The sequence below is a fragment of the Castor canadensis genome, chromosome 5, assembly GCF_047511655.1.
Source record: "Castor canadensis chromosome 5, mCasCan1.hap1v2, whole genome shotgun sequence".
NCBI lineage: Eukaryota > Metazoa > Chordata > Mammalia > Rodentia > Castoridae > Castor > Castor canadensis.
Genome location: NC_133390.1, coordinates 157,967,937 through 157,988,074, shown reverse-complemented (window position 1 = coordinate 157,988,074; position 20,138 = coordinate 157,967,937). Strand labels below are relative to the sequence as shown.

At 43.4% G+C, this 20,138-nt stretch overlaps 1 protein-coding gene across 5 annotated transcripts in view; it reads right to left on the bottom strand.

Moving 5' to 3' along the window:
• Raly (RALY heterogeneous nuclear ribonucleoprotein) overlaps positions 1-14,214 on the bottom strand; it is a 100,447-nt gene extending 86,233 nt beyond the window's left edge. For 2 of the 5 annotated variants that reach the window (XM_074074578.1, XM_074074580.1), the window contains exon 1: positions 13,803-14,214. The gene's annotated coding sequence lies outside the window, so the exon portion shown is untranslated. The remainder of the gene's footprint in view (positions 1-13,802) is intronic. The other 3 variants (XM_074074573.1, XM_074074576.1, XM_074074575.1) reach the window with 3 other exon arrangements.
• Between the last annotated feature and the right edge of the window lie 5,924 nt (positions 14,215-20,138).

Below are 20,138 nucleotides of genomic sequence, written 5' to 3'. Positions count from 1 at the left end.
AGCTAGGCTTATGGCTCAAGTGGTAGAGCGCCTTCCAAGTAAGTACAAGGCCCTGAGTTCAAACCCAGTATCATCACAAAGAATAATAAGGAGGAAGAGGCAGCAGTAGCAGCAATAGCACTGAATCAGGATGAAACGGTAAGTGCAAGAGATGGGGGGATGAGAGGCTTTCTACTTAAGAGGAAAAAACTCCCAACTAAATTATGACAGAGTCTGACGTATCTAGGGAACTTTCTCCCTGAGAGCAGAAGAATATGGAAACTGGGTGTCAAACACCATGCTGATGACATAAGGTGGCAAAGTGAAGTGGCATCAGACCCTATGAACTTTGTAGTCAAGGCCAGAGTTTAAATTTTATCCTTTACAACTTGGGGTGGGGAGTGGAAAAGAAGAGGAGCCAGTTTAAAGAAGTCTTATCTCTATTTAGTTATTCTACTTTTCACAAGTCTCCTTAAAAAACATGGGACACAGGTCCAATAGCAGGCTTTACCTGTAGAAGTGGCATTACGAGGGAGGAAAAGGTCAACAGTAAGACAAAAACAAAGGACAGAAGGGGAGAGGAGGAGTAGCAAAAGCAAGGAGGTGAAGGGAAGAAAACAAAACAGGCAAGGAAGGCACAAACAAAGCATGTTCTATCTCAGCACTGAGGCTCCTTGTTGCTAAGTTGTCTTCTACATCTTCCTAGGTTAAAGAACAAAGTCAATCTGATGCTAGTGACAGAAACACACTTTCTGCACCAAGACTAAATGCATTACCAACTGCATTACCTCCTTACCAGGATGACAAGACTGCACTAACAAGTGGGAGTCAGTCTAACTCTACCAAACCACCCAAATATGTCAGAAGTCCTTTGCCCCACGCCTTAAGGAGTATGAGATAGGAGCATCAAAGGTCTAGAGGTTGAAATGGGGTCTGCTCAAGACCTACAGTTGCTGCTTAGAGTTCCTCTCTGGACCTTATTTCACATGTAAAAACAAGGAAAGTAAACACAAAGGGTTGAGAGAGCCATGAGAAACTGCTTCCCACAGAGGGTGGTTTAATGTAGGAATTTGTCCTCATCTATCAAGTTTCTTAGCCTTATTCTTTCTGTAATGAAGTACCCTTGAAATTGGGATTTTTATTTTTTAATTGTCTTCTTTTTCAGCCCCAGTTCCTTACAGAAAGTATCACACTGACAGCAGAGAGAGCCTCTACACACCAGGAGGTTGCAACCAATAACCCAAAAGGCCAGAATTATGACTTTTGTGACTTATCTTCCAGCTCAACCGAGTGGGCCTCAGCTAAATCTACAAATGCATACTTCCTAGTTTTCTATAAATTGCAATTATTTTTTCTTTTTTTTGGTGGGACTGAGGTTTGAAATCTAGGCTTCACCCTGGCAAAGCAGATGCTGTATTGCTTGAGCCACACCTCCGGTCTATTTTGCTCTGGTTATTTTGGAGATAGGGTTCTCACAAACTATTTGCCCAGGATAGCCTCAAAACTCAATCCTCTCAAATCTCAGCCTCCCAAATACCTTCATGGAGGTTTTGTCAAGCAGTTACTACTGAAGGCCCTTTTAGCTCAAAATTCTAATAGCATCACAAGAAATTAGCCCAATAACTTATTGAGTTATTAGCTTCCTCTCTTTAACTGGGAAATCATGATCAGTTGTCATGGAAATTACCATGGTACTCCACATATTCTATGAGATATTTCAGCAATTACAAGAAGTCAAAGAGAACAGGTAGTGAGAAACGTGGCTTACTCAAAAAGTCACCTACTTTTCAACACATAGGAACTCTGCTCATTGCAGGTAGAGGGAAAAAGAACCAGGTGCCAACTCTAAAGAAAAACAGGTTGATTTTAATTAGATGGTTTCTTTCATGAGACTTCACAAACTCCTCCACCAGTTTACAAATATTAGGGACTGCCAAAAAAAAAAAAGCCAACTTGAGGTCCACTAAGCCTTGGATAGTTTGCTGGCCTTGTGAAGTCTTAAGAAAATGAAGATAATTTACTTAGTCCTAGGGAATTTAACAACACTGTACCTAGGTGAAGTCTCTTCAATATTAGAGAGTGCCATGCAGAGCTGGGCTGCCTGTTAAGGGATACGCAGGTAGCAAAAATTAGTTGACCAAGTGTTTCGGAAAAAAAAAAAGTACTAGCCTGATGATAAATAGCAACTGACACCAGGCAAGGGTATCAAAGAGACAGCAGGAAATGGTGTGACTCTGACAAACTTGGTAATATTCTCCTGTCTAAAGGAGCAGGGGTGGGGGGGTGGGGAGAAATTGAAGAATGTGAGATTGTGAGATTATAAACTCAAGGCTTCTGCCAAGTTGGGCTGATGCTCCAAATCTTTGAACTGCCCAAAGATCACAACCCTGTCTCTGCCTCAGAGTTCCAAAACTCCAGGCTTCAAGTTGAATAAACATGGGTGAGCCAGTACACATGGAGTCCTCTAGAAAAGGACTCAGGGAGTGAAAAGTTCTGCAGAATAGCTAGGTCCACACAGGCTCCAGTCTTTGCTACTCCCTTAAAAATCCTCCTCCCTCATCACATGGAATCAGTCACCCTCATAGCATACATGCCAAGGGTATCTCCACTGAAAGGCAGTCCCAATCTCCCCAGACTGGGGTCCAACTTAAAATATAAACATTATAGGCCAAACAGAACATGTACACAGGCCTTTACACAACCCAAGGGGCTTGCCAGTTTTCAATCTCTGATCTAGAGTAAGACACTATGAACCGACTTGGAACAGAAAACATTTAGAAAGAATCCCCAATGAGACAAGGGTTGAACAGCTTGGTTTCCCCCAAAGGATTACTTTTAAAACTCTGAACTTCACAACGATATTTTCTTTTCTTTGAAAAAGAGCAAAACTAGGCTGGCAGATTGGCTCAAGTGGTAAAACTCTTGCCTAGCAAGTGTGAGGTCCTGAGTTCAAACCCAGTACCGTCAACAACAAAAACAAACAAAAAAACAGAGGAAAATTGCCTCCATTAAAATCAGATGCCTATGGGAGGGAACATTACTAATGTCAAAATGTTTGCTCTCTCTTGAAATAGGATGGCATTCCTTGTTTCACTCCATCACAAGACTCCTTCAGCATTTCCATAAAAGTAATAATACCTCTGCCAAAAAGAAGAGGAAAAAAGACTAGCTGTCCTTGAAATAGTGACTCAATCCAAGGAAGAAAAAGTTTATTGCCGGAAAAACTTTGATTTTTATTTATCAAGTCTCCCACGCTAGATTTATGAGCAGGGAACACCCCCCCACACCCACACACACACACACCACACTGTTTATAGGAAAAGGCACATAAAAGGACCAACAGAACCTACTTTTTAGGGTTAAGGTGAGAATTAAATAAAATCATATATGTGTAGAGCACATAATAACCTTCAGTAAATATTAGCTCTGTTAGCATGAGCACAATGTGCAAAGTATTATTTCTTTACAAAGAGGGCTCCTGATTCAGTGTAGATATTAATAATAAATAAGACAATTAGGGTTAGAGCCCAGATCAGATTTTTAATCAAGCATTCAACTTGACAAGGAGCCTATACACCCTCTAGTCCATGTCTCCAGTGGCAGCTCTAGCACCCCCAGTCTCTTTTAACAAACACCCCAGGACCTAACACGGGATCAGGAGCTGACTAATATTTAACATAAAAGGGCTGCTCCCAGGGTCACTTTATTTCCCCCAACTAGGTAATTTAAGGTACATTTTCTAATATTTGCAGACAGAACAAAGAGGAAAGACTCTAAGACATGATCAATGTTCATGCTAGCCTTCAAAGTGATTCGGTACAACTACAGAAAATAAACACTTAGGGAGGGTCCACTGGGCAGGATAAAAGCTGACAATTTTCCCTTAGCAAATACAGGCAAGCTCTGAGAGACCAAACTCTTTTGGTTTTGGTATTTCCTTCCCTCATCCTCCATTTTAAGACAAATTTTGTTCCTATACACTTCAAGTACAACTGTTTGCTGGATTAATTCTTCCCTAAAATGATGTAATTGTAGACAAAACTGTTATTCTCATCCTTCTATCATTTAAATACAAATTGACTTCAGAACACTATGATCTTTTCTGCCTTCTCTGGGAGAATATACTTCCTGCAAAGTATGGGACACTTCCTTCCCCCCTGCTCATTAGCAGGAATAGGGATGCTACTGTCTGGTCACTCATCTGTGTCTCTGTTCAAGATGTTCCCATTACATAAAACATTTTCTATCTCTGCAGCCTAAATCTCCAGTGAGTTCCTGGAAAAGGGCAAAGGAAGTACATCAACTGAGAAAAATATCTAGGTATTACTTCTAGATAGTATGAGAGATACAGTACAGAAACAGAAATATTGGCATTTAATCATTTATAAGCATAATCAGACAAAGTATTAGAAATTACAATGGTCTTATACAATATTTGGTCACTACCCTTATGTTACAAGGCCTACCCAGCTCAAATACTCATGCTGAGGGTATGTACTGGAACATGCTTATAATCCTAGCACTAGAGAAGTTGAGGCATGAGGTTAGACTACATAGTGAGCCCTGCCTCAAAAGAAAAGAAAAAAGATACTCATGTTACTCCCCCAATCCTAGAGACTAACTCAGATCACTTTTCCTGACCACTACAGAACAAAGAGATCTCCCCTTCTAAGGAAACACCTGCTACTTACCCATTACCTCTGCCAAATGATTCAAGGATTCTTCACTATAAAATGCCTCATACCTGGCTTTCTGATGTACTTACTAACATTATCTAATTTGCCCCTTACAACATTATTGTGAGGAAAGCAAAACAGAGTATTAACCCTACGTTACAGATGAGGAAAGAGGAAATGGAGGTTTAGAGAGAGAGAACAACTTCTCCAGTTTACCTGGCCTTATTAAAGCCAGGGAACAAAAGTAGACCTTAGTCACCTGAACCAAGCTCTATACCCAAATGCCTTATCAACAGCTACATCTTCATGATGTTATTATCTTATCTCCCCCTGCAGACCAGAGTGTGCCTAACATTTATATCCTTCCTGACACCAAGTAAGGCACTCAGTGGGGTTCAAAAAGTTGGGCCAACTGATTTCAAAATTGTCCCCTCCCTTACTGGGTGGTAAGGGAAGGGGTGGGGGCAGGGAGGAGAAATGACCCAAGCCTTGTATGCACATATGAATAATAAAAAAAAATAAAGTAAAATAAAGATGTTAAACATTTAAAAAAAAAAAAAAAACTGTCCCCAACCCTGAACAATTGATACTTCTTCTATTAGATCCCACAAGCAATGCTGAACCCATGAACATAACACACCATCCCAAATAACAGTTCTCTTTTGAGGACTGAGAGAAGAGCCCTTCAAGATTAGGGCAGCCTTGAGCTGAATGGGTTGCTCAGGTGGTAGAGCACCTGCCTAGCAAACATGAGGCTCCATGGGCTTTGAGAACCACAATTTAATCACAATTAATAAGTCACAGATCAATCAAATGCCAAAAACCACACCTCACATAATACTGCATGTTAACAAAGTAGATCTGTATTATACCAAAGAATAAAATAATTCAATATGAAACGTAATTTTCTTCATTAATAAGCAACTAGACAATACCAAATCTTTCTGGAAGCCAGACAGAAATCTGATGTGAGTAGAATAGAGAAGGCACCAGGCAGATGTCTGGACACTTAAACCTGAAGGACAATGCTCTCCCCTACCCTAATGTTCTTGACTTTACACACTGAGGGATGGACACCTTAACAACAGAAGATAAATATCTGGATAGCAGACGGACGGGAGAGTGGAAGAAAATGCCAGAAACAAATCTATATATTAGAAGTCTGATAATCATACAAATGTTCTTGCCTAACTCATCAATTAAGCTATTTCTAGTCTGAACTCACAACCCAAATGTCTGAGCCAGGACAGCAAAGGTAGAAAAGGGCTAGGATTTGCTTTACTCATTTGCTTTCCTCTCAATACTGAAAAGCAATTTTGGGCAGGAATTATGTCTTGCTTGGTTTTTATGTTCTCCACAGGGAAAACACATAGTAGGTATTACAAATTACTAGAATGATTGGTTGAGCTTAAGGATGGAAAGCTGTTGGATTTCCAGGCATAAATAATCAGGTTACAGCAGTGAGGTAACCTATTCAGGTTGGTAACTCTATTCAAGACTCTATTTGTAGTAAGGGTTCATTTTTATTGGTGTAAACATCAATTTAGGGTGAGTCTTTAAGGTCTGAAGAAAAGCCATTCTTGCACACAGCCCTCATTATGATATTGAGAGCACCATTCCTCAGAGCCAGTTTATCGCTACCTGTGAGAAAAAAATTCAAAAGGCTTAAAGTGATCTGAGGAAGCCTACATTTGACTTCTCAGTATAGCACGATCATACCTTATACAAAGAAAACCCAGACCAACAGAAATGATGAGTTACCAAAATGACCCTTTTAAATCTACTGCTGGACTGACTTTTACTAGCACAAAGAATTACAAAGGAAACAAGACAAATAAATCTAGAGAAACCATGCAAACAGCACCTTTAACTAAGCTTACTAAAATCCTTAACAAATAAACAGGAGATAGCAAAATACCAGATAAATGCTTCCAGAATAAAGAAAACCTGGCCAAAAAATATTAAGCTTCTAAAGTTGTCCTTCTAAAAGAGAATACTTACCTGGACTAAAGCAATGATTCTTAGCTTGACAAATAAACAGAACTATTTAGTGTCTACAGATGGCATTTCAAGGACTAGGTAACTTCAGTAAGAATACATCTTATAAGGCGCTGAGGAAATTCAAGTTTCTGGTTTGTTTTTCTAGTCCTACCACTAAGTGAGAAACTTACAGTATTTTTATTTTCCCTTTATTGTGTGATTTTTAAATGATTTGCTATGTATTTAAATATAATTCTTTATAGTCTTCGAATCCCAAGTTTGTCCCATGGGACTATGACTCCAAGTTTATAATGGAACTCAGCAGACAATTTGATAAATTCATCTCACAAGCAATTTCTCAGCAATCGGTCCACTCTAAAAAGCAATATCCATCTGTTTATACACTGAAAGGTATTTTCCATAAAGCCGAATTTAACTCTGAGATACCCTCAATGCTCTAGTAAAACCTTTTCTCCTTCCAGACATGAATTCCTGTCATTTCCAAAAAACCAGAGATTCAGACTGCTAAGAAGTAGAAATATCATTTAAGATTATCTATTCTAGCCCCCTTATTTTACAGACAAGACGACTAAGATCCCATAGAGTGCTAGGTAATTACAATTAATGTTGAGTTTGGCAATCATCAAATGTCCTTTGAAGGGCTGAAAGCATGGCTCAAGCAACAGAGCATCTGCCTAGCAAGCGTGAAGTTGAGTTCAAACCCCAGTACTGCCAAAAAAGAAAAGCCCAATGAATATTTTTTCCCCAGTGGAACTCACTGGGCGTGCTGGGAAGAGAGACAGATTTGTACGTTAGTCTGTTAACCAATATATGTGCCCTCTAGGAAACCTAAGTATTCCGGCCCCCTTTCCCATCCCATTATCAAAGGCAGGGGATAGTAGACAGTTCCAATGGCTCTTCTAGAAATAGAGACTAGAGACCAGGAATAATATACCATCTTCCTCTTTTCCTCCCAGGAGGTAAAGCACATTTATTACTATGATGACATTATGAAATGACAAGATAACACTGGAGAAAAAGGAAAGGTCTGAAAACAGAAAAAATAACTAGCAATGATACTTGGGAAGATCTGTTTCCATTTATTCATTTAAGAGGGAGAGGGAGAGGTGAGTAGAAAAGAACCTCCAATCTTGTCTGTCCCTACTTCCCACCCCACTCTGAGCCCTTATAGAATTTCAGGGACCTCCCAGATTATTTTATGAAGAAAAAGGGCCAGAGAGGGAAAGAGACTTGGTCAAACCCACGTACTTAGTAGCAGGGACCAGAAAAAATGATCCTCAGACTTCCTCAGTAAACTTCTAATTTTTGACTGTCCCATCTCTCAAGTCCTAAGAGTCTATAAGCTGCACCCTGAGCACAAGTCTGAAACCTACTTTACAGTACCCAAGGGACAGCAGGCTGACATTACTGCTGTCATTTTTTCCCCTTCGGTTACACATTTTATACATGAAACTAAAATCAAATGATATCAGGTTTTTATAGAAAACTCATGTAAAAACTCTTGCTATATCTCCACCCCCTACCTCCTATCATTGCCTAAGAAGGAGGCAGTAGATACTGCTCCTAGAGATGTATCATCTAATCATCCAGATTCATAAAATGTTATTGCTAGAAGGGACCTTGGGGGTCATCTAGTCATTATTTCCCTCCATTGTTCATATGAATACACCTGGATATTTGCCACCTGATGAAAAGACTGAGTATAGAGCAGGTCTCCTGACTCCTATCCCTAATAAAAACACCCCCTGATCCCTCCTCAACCTGTCCTGTCCTGTCCTGCCCTGCTCAATCCCACCATCCTCATCCCACTCCATAGATATAGCTAAGCTACTGAAATCGCTGCCCTTCTGAAATGGGAGCTCCTCAGCCTACAGTTTACTCATCTTTGTTCTCCCAGTCCCTAGCAGAGAGGCAACTTAAAACACAGAGGGACACACTGGTACATGGAGTGTGTTATAAGACGCTGTGCGGAGTAAGCTTCTTGGCTTAGCATAGGCAGTCTTTGGGAGCTGTGCAGAGCTTAGATGTCTAGTATCAAATATTTCCTCCTTCCCAAAACTAGTAGGTGTGGCTCAAGAGGTAGAGCACTTGCCGAGCAAGCATGAGGCCCTGAGTTCAAACCCCAGTACCACAAAAAAAAAAAAAAAAAAAAACCCCAAAAACTAATATTTGTATCATCCAATTTAGCCATAGATAATAGGTTTTTTTGTTGCCATACTCTCCCTTACTCACCTACCCTCAGCTCTGACACAGGGAACTAGGATCTATAACTCAAGATAAATGAAAGTAGATGTTAAGGGAAACTGGCATGAGAAACTCACCCCCCCTTATTTACTCCTTTTCCTGAGTCCCCCATCTCAGTAAATAGGACTTCCATACATACAATTGCACCTGATAAAAAACCAGATGTCATCCTGATTCCTTCCTCACCCTTCTCAATAGCAGTCTTTGATTTTCTCATCACTCAATTTCACCTTTCCCACATATACACTCTTATGGCTACCTTCATCTAAAAGGCCAGCACCTTAGGCCTGTGATACTGCACCAGCCTAATTAGTCTCTGCCTGTCTACAGCCATACCACCCTGAACAAACCCGATCTCATCTAATTAGTCTCTGCCCACAGTGTTCTAGCTCAGTCCCCTCCCCAAACAGGTTGCCAGATACCTTCCAAGATACACAGATCAAGGCATGTTCGCCTCAGGATGAGGCCCAAAGTCCTCTGCATGGGCACCAAGACTTTTTGTGACTTGGCTTCTATTCTGCCGACCTTGCCAGTCACCTCTCTCACCACAACCACTCACCTGGTACTTTATGCTTTACTCAGGAATCTTTTGTTTGTTTGTTTCTTGTTTTATTCTTTTTTCACTCAGGAATCAACCCATCTGGGCCTGTTTTCCTCACCTACAGGATGGGAATGCTAACTGTAGCTACCTCTCAGGGTGCTTATGGAAAGAAATGAGTTAACACATATTAAATGCTTAGAATAGTACCTGGTATAATACATGGCCAAAAGTCTCATTTGTTATTATCACCATCTTTGGAATTGTGGTTCCTTCTGCTTAGAACAGACTTACTTCTGCCTCTTCCCTGCCCTCCCAAATTTCTCCTTTTTTCTGGTTTATCTCTATTTTTTTTCCCCACAAAGTTTATGTTTAGACAACTCTCCAAAAAGGAAGCTTTCCTGGTCCCCGAATGCTGAATTAGATACCATTCCTCTGTGCTCTGATGGTGTTTATCCTTGTCATAACACTTCTCATGTGTTTCCTTACCTGTCTTCCCCATTAGACAGCTGAACCCAAGCTTATACCATATCTGGTAAATGCCTTAAAATTGGTGGTACACAACTATAATCCCAGGCTGAGGCAGAAGGATCCCAAGTTCCATTCCAGACTAGGCTACACAGCAAGACCTTATTTCAAAAAAACAAAACAAAACTGCCCAGTACAGTAGCTCATACCTATAATCCCACCTACTCAGAAGGCAGAGATCAGGACATCCAGGTCCACCCCAGGGGAAAAACACAAGACCCCATGCAAAAAATAACTAAAGCAAAAAGTGCTGGGGGCATTGTTCAAGTGGCAGACCACCTGCTTAGCAAGCACAAGGTTGAGTTCAAACTCCAGTACTGCCAAAAATAGTAATAGTGAAACAGAACAGCTAATATTCAGCAAACTTTCTAACAATGAATGAGGTGTCCAATAAAACACAGTCTCAACAAGTAGTCAATTCAAATGTTGGCCAGATAGCTGGTTTAAAATGACTTTAAGCACAAGACTTTATCCAATAAACAACTCAACACTTTGAACTTTAATAGGTAGGTAATGTGAGCCATCTGGTTTTTAGAGAGATCATAACATGATCAGACATATGATTGTGTTGGCTATCCTATTCCCCAACCCCCTGTTGGCATCAGGACAAAATTCCAACCACCTTTCATAAACATAAACAACCCACTCCAATAACAGACACAGAAACAGTCAAATCAAAGGAAATTCTGAAAGGCTAAATGCCAACATCTAACTTCACCCTAACCCCTTGCAGCAGAGAGGATCCATAAATACCCTCTAAGAACTCAAATGTTAATCCCTTCTGTGTGCCTTTATGAAAAAATGGAGCCATAAAGAGAATGTAATAAAAGTAATCCACTTATTTGGTCTCTGAGAAGTTTTGATCCAAGCTGCTGTCACAGCACTGTTATTCCTGATCACTGCAGCTCCATATGGCCAAACCCTGGATGGCCAGAAAAGCAGGGGCAAATAATACAAGGGTGGAGAGAGAGACATCTGAGTTCTATTTCAAGGGTAGGAGGTCTGAAGATACAAATCCAGAAACGGCCTCAGCAACAGCAACTTCATCCTCAGAAGAGCCGGGGGGGGGGGGGGGGAGGCAGAGAAAGTTTTACCAGAGATACCAGGCCAAGATTCCTGCTCTGGGGCTTCACACCACACCCTGCTGCAAATAATCATTCTGCATTCACTGAGCACTGCCTTACTGAGAGTAAGGCAATAAAAAATGCCAGCTTTGCCAGCCACAAAAGGGCAAATATTGTATGATTTCACTTATGTGAGGGTCCTACAGTAGTCAAGTTCAGACAGAAAGGAGAATGGTGGCTGCCATGGGTTAGGAAAAGAGAGCAGGGGTTACTGTTTAATGAGTGTAATTTGAGTTGGGGAAGGTAAAAAATGTTTTTAAAGCATGCCAGTTTTAAAGTTATACTGTCTGCAGTTTGAATCCCGGCTCCACCACTTACGGATTACATGGCCTTGAGCAAGTCATGTAACATTTCTAGGCCTGTTTTATCTTCTGTAAAGTGGGAATGTAATATAACCTACTTCATAGGTTGCTCTAAGAATTAAATGATACACTCCACTTTAAGTCCTCAGTTCAGTGACTAGTGGTACATGTTAAGAACTTAATAAACATTAACTATTATTAGTACAACAAAGCACTTTCATAGTCATTTTCCTCTCATACTCCCCATAACACTGAAAGTTTACACATAAGGAAACAGGATCAGGGACCACAATGAGTTGCTCAGTCCTCTACCAGTGAGGTGTTCTGTACTCAACACCTGTTAATTCTGTAATTTAAGGCAAGTGCCCTAACCTTGCTGTCTCCACTGCCTGACAGTAAAAAGGAGACATAAACCAAACTCTGCAAACTCCCTCATACAACTAGATTAGAAATCAGATAATGGTTACAGAAAAGTAATGTAAACCACAAATAATACAAAAGTGACAACTTACAAAGACTGGTATACTTGTGTACAAAACCTGGTCTCCTTTTAATGTTAAACATGAGGCACAGAAGGGAGCTTGAAATACCCATGTTCCTTGAGATTTCCAATTATTCAGGATTCCTGATCTTAAGCCCTGAATAAGTGATTTGGTGCCCCTTTAAGAGGAGGAAGAAATGGGAGAAATAAAAAATTACTGAACTGAGAGGAAGAAGACTGGAAACTCTTAGTTCTGTCTGTCACTAGGGCAGTCTATGAAGTTAAGATAACTTACCTTCCCCCTTCCTGAGGTTCAGTAACAGGAAAAAGGGGAAAGGCAGATATGAAAGATGGACCAGATGATTTGTACGGCCTCTTCAATCTCCTATACACCACCACTCCAAAATGTATAAATCTTGGGAGTGAGGGGAGAGGTGGACCACAACAAACCTACCACCTCCAAAGAAACCATGCAACACCAGGAGACTCCTCAAGACCTGGCAGAACACCTCAATCCGATTTTTAGATGCTCTCCACCACCAAGATCAAACACAATGGAAAAGTGGAACACTAGCCAAAGTTAATTTTAGTTCACTTTAACTCCTCTGGAACTTATCTGAAAAACAGGAGAAGTAAAAATTCTATTTGAAGGCAGGGAGATGAAGCAAATGACTTGAGCTACACCCACATCCACCCCCTTCTCCCAAGTAGCATCACAGAGAACACGCAATAAACAAAATAAAGACTTAAGGGTTCCTTAAGCCAAACACCACAGAACTTCAGATTGTGTTTGAGATCCGGAGTCCCCTGCATCCATCAACTTCTTGCTGCAACACCAGCAAGAAATTCATCCCAATTTCCTTTCCCTCGGAGCTCTTGAGAGAATGGGATTTCACCAATAGTACAGCAGATAATGACCCAGGAGTTACGCTTCTAAGTTAGCGGAGTGACCCAGCGCTAAATCAAAATACCCTCTGCACCAAGAGATGACACAAGCTCACACCAGGAAATGAGGTACTAGCACCACTGCTTTGCACTTCTACAGCTACTGAGTTGGAGCAAATTATTTAATCTTTCTGCATCTTGATTTCTGCTTCTACAAGTGGAGACAACTCTAAAAGGCCGTTGTGAGCATTAAACGACACAGGGTTATGAAGTTCCTCAGTCAGTCGCATTAAATGTTACCTGTTGGTATTAAATGCTTCTCACACATCAGTTCCCTCCCTGAATCCAAGAACACCCTGCAAGGCTGCTTCCCCTCTTTACTCCATTTCACCTAGCACTGAGGCTCGGCCGTCAAGGGGAACTGGATGAAGAGCGGGATACGGCCCCAGCTTGGAGGGCCTATAGATCTTCTCCGTGTCCAGGATGTGCAGAGGTGGGAGCCGAAGTGCTCAGACCCGTGGGAAACGAGGCAAGACCAGTTTTGCGCGCCTAAGGGAGCCGGAAGATTCAGCCCGGGCGGGAGAGTCGGAAGAAGCCTGGGGCCGGGACCAGAGCCAGAGCCAAAGCCAGAGCCAGGGCCGAGCCCGCCCGAGGCCTCCCCGGCGCGGCCTCCGCTCCCCTCCCTCCTCCTCTGGCGGGGCGGGGCGGGGCGGGGCGCGAGCACAAAAGACTCCAACTTCCGAGCGGGCGCGGGCCCACCCCGCCAACTCCTGGCCGTAGCCCGGCCCGCTGGAAGGAGGCGGCCAGCGGACTCCAGGCGACCGGGAGCGGACATGGGTGGGCCGGCGACCCTGGATGGCGGAACCGGGAGGGGGAAAGAGAGGGTGGGGGCCTAGAGTTACTCGGGCTCCCAGGACTCCCAGAATGGCCAAAAAGAGTTTCTAAAAATAGGCAGCGGCCCGCCTGAAGAGGTGGGAGACATAAAGGAACAAGGAACACCGCGCCCCCACGCACCCCTAAGGAGACGCCCGAGCCCCCACTCACCCGCGCCGAAAGGTCTAGAGGAAGCCGCGCGGCGCGGAAGGAGGCGGTGCCGCCGCACTCAAGGACGGAAGAGAGGGAGGGAAGGCGGGAAGAAGGGGGCAGCCCCGGCTGCGGCGTGAGGAGGGTGAGCACACGCGCGAGAGTCGCCACCGCTGTCGCCTCCTCAGCTTCTCTCGGCCCTGCGCCCGCACAGCTCGCGCGCCCCGTTGCACTGACAGAGGCGCGAGCCCAGCAGCCGCGAGTCCTTCCCTCAGCCGGCACCACTCTGACGCACGGGGAGGGGTGCGCCCGGAGCGGCCTCCCTCCCTCCGCTTGGCTCTCCCCCCCGCTAGCCTCGGGCTATCCCTCCCTCTAGCCACTGTCGTCCCGGGAGGGACACAGTGACATGAGTAAGAGAAGTCAGCGCCTCCCTCACACAGTCCGGCTGCCCAGGCTTTCCCCCACCCCTTGAGCCTGGCTTTGGAAAGGTCCAGAGCTTCGGCGGGGCGAGGAGGAAGGCGGGGCAGGGCGGGGCCTAGCAGGGATGAGGGACCGAGTGGGGGCGGGGCTAGTGGAGGGAAGATTGTCGCTTACACCAGCATGAAGCTGAAGGCGGGGCGGGCGAGAGGGTGGTGATGTCCTGGGAAGAGGGACGAGAAGCAGGTGTAGAAGGCTGTGGAGGCCTCGAAAGACCGAGAGCCAGAGCAACGCTGGAGAAGGGGCTGTGGGCGGAGCTAAAGGGAGAAGCGTGCCCAGAGGAGTTACGGGGGGGACAAGGTGCAGCCTCCAGAAGCCAGGAGGATGGAGGCAGGGCTGAGAAACCCAGAAGCCGGGAGATTGAAGCCGTCCTGAAGGAGGCGGGCCCGGAAGCACAGCAGGAGGAGGGGGGTTTCTAGGGTAGCCACTCTGGGGAGGAGCCGGAAGGAGGCGGGTCCTAAAGAAAGGCCGAGTGGGTGGAGCTTAAGGTGGGCGAGGCCTGGAGAAGGAGCTCAAAACTGTAAACTGAGGGCGGTGCGGTAGAGATCCGGAAGGGACGGGTAAGGGAGCAACAGTAGGTCCTTTCACTTTCTCGGAACCTGGATCCCTGCACTGGATGAGGATTTTTACTCGCTGCCAAGGCTGGGACTTGGTGGAGAGGTTGCGGTGAGGGTGGCCTCGGGAGAAGGTGTAACTCCTACTCACACACATAAAAAAATGATAGTCAAGTCCGCTTTGCCCATCTGTGGTGTAGGGTTTGTTTTATTACTTGATGTGAGCGGTGGTTCTCGCTCCTAAACGTTTCCCTTGCCGGGGTCTCACACTCCAGCCTTCAGGGTCTCCCACTCCAGCCTTCAGGGTCTCCTCACAGTCCCACGCCTCCATCCTCCCCAAGACAGCCAAGAGGAGTCTTCTGAGAGCACAGAAATGGACTGGATTCCCCTATATTTTTCCTATTGCTACCCCTAGAACCTGCCTAAGACACGGTATTCCTGAGAACGGAGCAGTTTGAATTGAAAGCCTTGATTCTGCCAGACCAGCGGTAATAACTGCCCTTCTGTTGTTTGATGACCTTCATGACTCGCTTTGAAAGAAAGAAAAATCAAATTAAAGAGATGGAGGCACTGAAGAACAAGGGCTGAAACATTCCTCCCCGAGTTTCTGCCTAAATATGATCTCTGAAAAGTTCCTGCACTCTTGTTCTGTCAATTTTTTTTTACCTATTTAAATGTTTTTCGTCTGTCTCCCCATTAGAGTGTAAGTTACAAGAGACCAGGAGTTTTTAAACACTGTGTGCATCACTGTGTTCACAAACCTAGAGCAATGTCTGGCACACACCTAGTGTTCAATAAAACTTGAATGAATCAGTCAGTCCAGCCCCTACCAACCTCTTCTGCTCTTCCTGTCCACTCACTACCTCCTCCTCTGCTTGGTACTCTAGCCTTACCATATTTGCTTGCATATACCACAGTCTCCATACCCTCTGCTGTAGCATTTGATTGCTCCTCACCTTCCACCCAGTTACCTCCAATCCATCCTTCACCACTCTACTCAGGAACCACCTCCTCTGAGAAGCCTTCATTAACCTCCTTTCAGCCCTACCTTCAGGCAAGTTGAAGCTGTCACCCTGCTCTGTTCATTGCCTCGATTATAAAACTTCCTTGTGCAGGTGATATCCTGTTCCTTACTGGCACTGAGGATTATGTTGACATTCTACAAAGCCCTACGTGACCTGCCACCTTCTGAGTTCACCCCCATCACTCTTCTGCACTGCTCCAGCCACATTTTGGCCTCTTTTCTGTTGTTTTGACATGCTAAACATAACTACTGCCTCAAGGCCTTTGCACTTGCTATTGTGTCTGCCTCAAATGCTCTTCTTGAAGATGTTGGTATTGCTTACCAACTTCTGGTTTCAGTTCAAAGGTCACTTCCTCAGAGAGGCTTTTCCTGTCCACATTTAAAATAGCAACAACGCCCCCCCTCTATATTTCTCATACCCTTTCCTATTGGGTTTTTCTCCATAATGCTAGTCCACCTGAAATATTATATGCATATTTGTTTATTGTCTCTCTTTCGTGTCCTCACATTCCACAGTGTGATCTCCACAAGAACAGGGTATTGTCTGTTTTGCTTATTTCTTGATGCCTAAAACAGTAGGCTCTCATTTAATATTTGTTGAATGACTACAAACTCAACAGAAAAATCCCAGGAAGACTCAGTGATGTCCAGAAGAGTCTCTGAATATTACTGTATGAAGAGAGATGTTTCCAATGAAATACACTGGTAACACCAGCTAGTGTGTATGGAGCATTTGCTAGTTGCTAGGCAGTCTACTGACTGCTTTTCAAGCTTATTTAATTCCCACAACAGCTTTATGAGGTAGGTACTATTATAATCCCTACTGAACAGATGAGAAAGCTGTGTCACAAAGAGATTAACTTTCCCAAAGTCATACAGCTAAGAAATGATGGAGTCCAACTTTAGAGCCTACATGCTAAACGACTATACCATCCAGCCTTCTAATTATTAAGATCTCAAGGCTATTGATCCAATAAAAGTGAAGGATGGAGAAGAGATATTCTTTTCTTTTCTGGATGCTGTGGTTTAATGTGATACCTACAAGTGCAACAGAATTTTTTTTCAACTACCAAGAAGGAAGCCAGCCAGAAGATAAGATCTGACGGAAGTTTTGGAGGAGGGCAGGACCTAGAAAATATTACAAAAAAATCAAGCTCTAGACCTAATGAAGCAATTTCTGAAGCTTGAGCTACCTCTGGACTTACCATGAACCAATACACCTTTACAGTCTGAGTTTTGGTTTTTGTAATTTACAACTATAATTTCCTAACTAAAACAGATGAACAGGGTTCAACAGGTAGAGATACTAGCACCTCACATTTTTATAGGGAGTACGTTTACAAGAAAGCTGTTACGTATTCCATACTGGGAACAGCAAACATGAAGACAAGAATGTAAGAGGTAGAGATTTCTGGAGAGTCAGGTATGAGTTGAGAAAACTAGGCATAACAAGTAGGCTAGAACTAGGAGCTGGTTTCTATACTCAGCTTGATAAATGGTGAGAGTGACTGAAAGGTTTTGAATGGAGAGTGCTTTAAAATGATGATCTGAAAAAAATAGAATGGTCAAGTGTTAAGGTTGTAATAACATTTAAAAGTAATTTTCAAGGACTGGGGTATAGCTCAGTGGTAGGGCACTTGGCTAACACGCAGGAGCCCTTGGGTTCAATCCCCAGCACTGGAAAAAGAAAATCTTTTGAAAAAGAAAAAAGTAACCTAGTTCACTGTATTTTTTTTGTCCTTCTAACAGTCCTACAAGGCCAGTTCTATTTTTGTCTTCATTTCATAGATGAAGAAATGTGACATGGCCAATGTCTCATAGATGATAAGTGAAAGAACCAGGATCTAAACACAGGGCTACCTGAGCTCCAAGGCTTGCATTTTACTACTTCCCCTTCCCAACACTGAAACTAATTCTGCCATCTTAGCTCACCCTGAATGGGGGAATCCCTGCTCAGACTTGACAATGATATATGTAGAGCTACCTGTGCTAGGGTTAGGAAGATGGATTTAAGGTAATGGAGAGTGGAGGGGACCCAACAGGTATCTTTGGAGACAAAGAACGAAGGCTGTTGAAAAAAACAAAAACTGGGTCCTATGTATGAGAATCAGCCACAAAATCCCATGAGACAGAAGAATGAGGAAAACAGATCCAGAATTTCACAGAGGGCAATTATTGGTGGACTTTTATAGAAACATGATCAAAGGCAGCAACAAGACCAGTGGATCCTTGTGATTTGGGTCAGAGGGAGGGGGCTTATATAGAGGTCAGGACAAAAGTGACTTTCATCCAAGCAGAATGTACCTAGTTCATTTCAAGATAAAATCTTGGACTTCAAGCACATTCCTGGCACTGACAGTGCCAGAGTTTGGTAGTAAAGTTCCATGTACCACTCAAATGGTTTTGTTTACTGATAGTATGCTGGAAAACTATGCAGGGAAAATAAATTAGGGTTACTCAGGTGATCATAGTGGTTACAACTCAAGGTGGCTGCCATCAGGACTGGGGGTATAGTTCAGTGGTTGAGCATTTACACTAGGATGTATAGGGAAGAAGGAAGAGAAAGAAGGGAGGAAGAGAGAGGGAGGGAGGGAGGGAGAAGGAAGGAAGGAAAAAAAGAAAAAGAGGAGAGAGAGAGAAATAAAGAAAAGAAAAGAAAGGTGGCTATAGTCAGATCAAGCTGGGTTCCTACAAAGGCAGATGAATGAATAAAGAGGAAGGGGCAGATGAGGGAGAAATGGTTGGAGAGGGGAAATCAGATGGAGGAATGTTGAAAGGAAGACACAGGCTTGTCAAGGGAGCAAGAATTGTAAAATCAGCTGCCTGTGGTACCACACAGTACCATAAATGAGCAAAGTAGGTCAGGTGTAAGATAATAGGGAGTAGTAGGGACTATGGCAAGCTGGGAGTTCATGTCTCTTCTAGGGGAGGAAGCTGGTACTCAGGCCCCAATGTTTCCAGTTGCCAGATCTAAACAGAGAAGCAAAGCTCTAAATCAAATTTTCATGTGAAATTGGTTTTGAAATGCTAGGAACTAATTCAAGTTTTAGGAAACAGCTCTGTGCAGACCAAAAGACATCACATCTTAAGGCTGAGTTTGGCCTGTGAGCCACCAGTTCATGCCTGCTAGTCAATTTGAGTCCAAACCCTACTTCACTACTTACAAGTTGTGTGATCTTGAGCAAATTACTTCACCCCTCAAGTCCCAGGTCCTTATCTGCTAAATGAAGGTAATACCCCACATCATAGGCTTAGTGTAAGGATTTTTTTAACATAAGATGCAAAGCACTTAACATAGTGCCTCACATAGAACAAATATTCAAAAATAGTTTTATTAGCATGAAAGTTATTCTTTCTCCTGTAATCTATAAAATTGTGAACTATCAGAACTAGAAAGTACTCAAAGTCATCACATATAGGGTTTTTCAAATTTTTTAAGCTATAGAGCCCTCTTAAGAAAGACTTGGTACAGAAAGTCGATGTATAAAACTGATGGAGAGGGCTGGCAGAGTGGCTCAAGTGATAGAGTGCATGCCTAACAAGCTTGAGGCCCTGAGTTCAAACCCCAGTGCCACCAAAAAAAGAAGTATAAAACAGAGGGAGAGAGGGTGTCTTTGAAGTGCAGGAGGGGAACACAGAGTCCTACCTATTAGGCCTGCCAACCCTGCCGCAAACTACCCTCCTAAAACAGTGGACCCGATACAAAATCTCAAGGTGTTAAAATACAGTTTGAGAATCACCACTCTTTTCTAGGTCCATTTTACAGATTGAGAAAATGAGAGATTTGCCTGAGGTTCTACAGGAAGCTAGTAGCGGGCAGGGATAGCTACCTCCCCGGCAAATAATGCACTTCCCAATGCGGACATGGGGATGGCACTACCTTCCTGCTCTAGGGTATGGGGATAAATCCTCTCTTTGCTCCTCCTTGACTGGAGTGAGGAGTAGCCCTCCTAGCATCATTGCAAAGCCCCAGGATATAGCTAGGATTCTCCATTGCAAATTCAAAAAAAAAAAAAGATGAGGTCAGGCTAACAGATTCTAAAAAGGAATTTATCAGGAAGGAATGTGAGGTGGGGTTCCCAGAACTCATAGGAAGATTGGAGAACCAGGGTCAGAAAAAGAGCTGAAGTGATGGGAGCAGAGAATTGAGTGTTGCCGGGACAGTCTGCCCATCCTTGTCTTTACCCTCTGCATGTGAGCTTTTCTCCTCAAGTGTGGACATGTGGCTGCTGCATCTGTCACCATTCTCCATTCTCAACTGCTCCACCAGAAAGAAACTAAAATTTTCTACTTCTGGTCCTA